Source organism: Scyliorhinus torazame, chromosome 5 (assembly GCF_047496885.1).
Source record: "Scyliorhinus torazame isolate Kashiwa2021f chromosome 5, sScyTor2.1, whole genome shotgun sequence".
NCBI classification, from domain to species: Eukaryota; Metazoa; Chordata; class Chondrichthyes; order Carcharhiniformes; family Scyliorhinidae; genus Scyliorhinus; species Scyliorhinus torazame.
This window is the reverse complement of record NC_092711.1, coordinates 297,986,749-297,991,825: the sequence shown is the minus strand read 5'-3', so window position 1 is coordinate 297,991,825 and position 5,077 is coordinate 297,986,749.

Below are 5,077 nucleotides of genomic sequence, written 5' to 3'. Positions count from 1 at the left end.
GTCCATGTACATAGATCCCTCAAAGTTGCCACTCAGGTCGATAGGGTTTTTAAGAAGGCGTGTTGGCTTTCATTAACAGGGGGATTGAGTTCAAGAGCCGTGCGGTTTTGCTGCAGCTTTATAAAACCCTGGTTAGACCACACTTGGAAAATTGTGTCCAGTTCTGGTCGTCTCATTATAGGAAGGATGTGGATGCTTTGGAAAGGGTGCAGAGGAGATTTACCAGGATGCTGCCTGGAATGGAGGGCATGTCTTATGAAGAATGATCGAGGGAGCTGGGGCTTTTCTCACGGGAGCGAAGAAGGAAGAGAGGTGACTTGATAGAGATGTACAAGGTGATGAGAGGCATGGATCAAGTGGATAGCCAGAGACTTTCAACCAGGGCAGAAATGGCTGTCACGAGGGGACATCATTTTAAGGTGATTGGAGGAAGGTAAGGGGAGATGTCAGAGGTAGGTTCTTTACACAGAGAGTGGTGGGTGCGTGCAATGCACTGCCAGCAGAGGTGGTTGGGTAAGAGTCATTAGGAACATTTAAGCGACTCTTGAACAGGCACATGGACAGCAGTAAATTGAAGGGGTGTAGGTTAGGTTGATCTTCGATTAGGATAAATGATCGGCACAACATCGTGGGCCGAGGGGCCTGTACTGTGCTGTCCTGTTCTATGTTCTATGTTCTAAAGCAAGACAGCAAAGTAGATAAACATATTTAGGGTCTTGAATTCTCTTTGGCTGTAATTAGCTGATTCCAGCTTCAGTGTAGGTCGGCACACTGCAACTGTCCTTGGTACCCCTGGACAAGGGGAAGAAAAGCATCGATTGCAGTTCCTGATTAGTAACAATGGTCAAAATCTTCTGGTCCTGCCCACCATGGGAATCGTCACGAGCGGGACAGGGAATTTGATGGACAAGTAAAAGGTCCATTGATCTTGGGTGGGCATTTCCAATTCTGAGGCAGGCGGGGCCGGAAAATCCCACCCGATGGGTATTTCTGTCAAAGTTCACATATGAATATCACATGAGGACAGTACTGCGTGTGCTTGTGTCATCCACTGTGTCAGCTAATTAGAGTTTTGACATGCACACTCTCTCATGAAAAGTGGCCACTTGGGTGAGATAATGGAGGCAGGTCAGTGTTATATCTGAAGAAAAATTCAAATTAATGTGGAAATCTCCAGTTGCTTTTATTTCCAGAGCCTCTAAAATATTCCCGTCAAAGAATAACAGAAGCACTACGAGACTGACCTTGGAGTGCAATTGCTGTAATGTGCTTACTCCTATCAGAAGATCACCTAGAGTTCAATTAACAGTGAAAAATGCCATACAAATCAGTAAGCACTTAAAGAAGCTGTTCCCCACAGTGGAAGGATTGTATGCAGGACTGGAGGGATGTAAACCGGGGCCATAAAGTAGCTCTTGAATCTAAATGGTCAATCAAAGGGACAATACTTGCTCTGTGCTGATCATTGGCAGCATCAATGGGTGTTGTTTCTCATGGCAGTGCACTGCGCCTTCCATCAGAATGTCATAAAAAGTCAACAAAAACATTACTGACGGCACAAATATATAAATATGTGAGAGACTTGGATGCGAGATTGAGGCCGCCGTGAAAGATGAAAGACAAGAAGAGAATACCAGGGAAACCCAAACACTGAGGCAACATATTATTTGATCCCAAACACAAGCTCCCTGCCAGATGATGTGTCATGCTTATTTTCTGAATCTGGAAGTAGTCGCAGATGCTCTGAAGTCTCTGCCAGCAGATTTCCTCGAGGTGCTTGTGCAGAGTTCTGTGCTCAGCAAACTTCCCTTTGGAATAATTTAGCTCGGCAACATTTTCCAGGGAGGTCTCAGTTCCGACTGCCAGCTTGCCTCAGGGTCATTCTCAGGCATCCTACAATGTTGGGAAATGATGAGGGTGATGTTAGGGGTTTTCTATAGGCCTCCGAAAAGTTCCAGAGATGGAGAGGAAAGGATTGCAAAGATGATTCTGGATAGGAGCGAAAGTAACAGGGTAGTTGTTATGGAGGACTTTAACTTTCCAAATATTGACTGGAAATGCTATAGTTCGAGTACTTTAGATGGGTCCGATTTTGTCCAATGTGTGCAGGAGGGTTTCCTGATGCAATATGTAGGTAGGCCAATGAGATGCGAGCCATATTGGATTTGGTACTGGGTAATTAACCAGGACAGGTGTTAGATTTGGAGGTAGGTGAGCACTTTGGTGATAGTGACCACAATTCGATTACGTTTACTTTAATGATGGAAAGGGATAGGTATATACCGCAGGGCAAGAGTTATATCTGGAGGAAAGGCAATTATGATGCGATGAGGCAAGACTTAGGATGCATTGGATGGAGAGGAAAACTGCAGGGGATGGGCAGAATGGAAATATGGAGCTTGTTCAAGGAACAGCTACTGCATGTCCTTGATAAGTATGTACCTGTCAGACAGGGAGGATGTGGTCGAGCGAGCGAACCGTGGTTTACTAAAGCAGTTGAATCACTTGTCAAGAGGAAGAAGGAGGCTTATGTAAAGATGAGACGTGAAGGTTCAGTTAGGGCGCTTGAGAGTTACAAGTTAGCTAGGAAGTGTCATGATATTCAAACACACACATCATGATGGACACACCAACAGGCAAATCAGAGCACACAACACCACAACCAATCACACACAAGAACACCAACCACATAAAAAGCACGAGCACGACACCTGGTGGTCAGTAGGTCTGGGGACAAAGACACGGAGAAGAGCTGTTACAAAATCACAAACAGGGAATCCCCACGTGCAGAGTGTCAAGACAAAACTGTACATAGTAAGTTTAAATAAAAATAGCGTTGTACCATATACAACCGTGTTGGCTCATCTGTGTGTCAGAACACCCAACACCACAGGAAGGACCTAAAGAGAGAGCTAAGAAGAGCCAGGAGGGGACATGAGAAGTCTTTGGCAGGTAAGATCAAGGATAACCCTAAAGCTTACTACAGATATGTCAGGAATAAAAGAATGACAAGGGTAAGAGGAGGGCCAGTCAAGGGCAGTAGTGGGAAGTTGTGCGTGGAGTCCGAGGAGATAGGAGAGGTGCTAAATGAATATTTTTTGTCAGTATTCACACAGGAAAATGACAATGATGCCAAGGAGAATACTGAGATTCAGGCTACTAGACTGGAAGGGCTTGAGTGTCATATGGAGGAGGTGTTTGCAATTCTGGAATGTGTGAAAATCGATAAGTCCCCTGGGTCAGATGGGATTTATCCTAGGATTTGCTGGGAAGCTAGGGAGGAGATTGCTGAACCTTTGGCTTTGATCTTTAAGTCATCTTTGTCTACAGGAATAGTGCCAGAAGACTGGAGGATAGCAAATGTTGTCCCCTTGTTCAAGAAGCGGAGTAGAGACAACCCCAGTAACTATAGACCAGTGAGCCTTACTTCTGTTGTGGGCAAAGTCTTGGAAAGGTTTATAAGAGATAGGATGTATAATCATCTGGAAAGGAATAATTTGATTAGAGATAGTCAACACGGTTTTGTGAAGGGTAGGTCGTGCCTCACAAACCTTATTGAGTTCTTTGAGAAGGTGACCCAACAGGTGGATGAGGGTAAAGCAGTTGAAGTGGTGTACATGGCTTTCAGTAAAGCGTTTGATAAGGTTCCCCACGGTAGGCTATTGCAGAAAATACGGAGGCATGGGATTCAGGGTGATTTAACAGTTTGGATCAGAAATTGGCTAGCTGGAAGAAGACAAAGAGTGGTGGTTGATGGGAAATGTTCAGACTGGAGTCCAGTTACTAGTGGTGTACCACAAGGATCTGTTTTGGGGCCACTGCTGTTTGTCATATTTATAAATGACCTGGAGGAGGGCGTAGAAGGATGGGTGAGTAAATTTGCAGATGACACTAAAGTCGATGGAGTTGTAGACAGTGCGGAAGGATGTTACAAGTAACAGAGGGACATAGATAAGCTGCAGCGCTGGGCTGAGAGGTGGCAAATGGAGTTTAATGCAGAAAAGTGTGAGGTGATTCATTTTGGAAGGAATAACAGGAAGACAGAGTACTGGGCTAATGGTCAGATTCTTGGTAGTGTGGATGAGGAGAGATCTCGGTGTCCATGTACATAGATCCCTGAAATTTGCCACCCAGGTTGAGAGGGTTGTTAAGAAGGCGTACGGTGTGTTAGCTTTTATTGGTAGAGGGATTGAGTTTCGGAGCCATGAGGTCATGTTGCAGCTGTACAAAAGTCTGGTGCGGCCGCATTTGGAGTATTGCGTGCAATTCTGGTCGTCGCATCATAGGAAGGATGTGGAAGCATTGGAAAGGGTGCAGGGGAGATTTACCAGAATGTTGCCTGGTATGGAGGGAAGATCTTATGAGTGAAGGCTGAAAGACTCGAGGCTGTTTTCATTAGAGTGAAGAAGGTTAAGAGGTGACTTAATTGAGACATATAAGATGATCAGAGGATTAGATAGGGTGGACAATGAGAGCCTTTTTCCTCGGATGATGTGTAGCACGAGGGGACATAGCTTTAAATTGAGGGGAGATAGATACAGGACAGATGTCAGAGGTAGGTTCTTTACTCAGAAAGTAGTAAGGGCATGGAATGCCCTGCCTGCAACAGTAGTGGACTCGCCAACATTAAGGGCATTCAAATGGTCATTGGATAGACATATGGACGATAAGGGAATAGTGTTGATGGGCTTTAGAGTGGTTTCACAGGCCGGCGCAACATCGAGGACCGAAGGGACTGTAATGTTCTATGTTCTATGTAGGGCCAGCAGGACGGCCCTCCAAACCGTCCCATTCTCCCGTTCTTCTTGCCTGTTTCCCAGGGGGTTGTAGCTGGTCGTCCTGCTGAAGGCGATACCCCTGCTGAGCAGGAATTGATGCAGCTCATCGCTCATGAATGAGGATCCCCTGTCACTGTGGATGTAGGCGGGGAAATCGAACAGAGCGAAGATGGTGTTGAGGACCTTGATGACGTTGGCAGACGTCATATCGGGGCATGGGATGGCGAAGGGGAATCTGGCGTACTCATCGACCTCACTGAGAATATACGTGTTACTGTCGGTGGAGGGGAGGGGCCCTT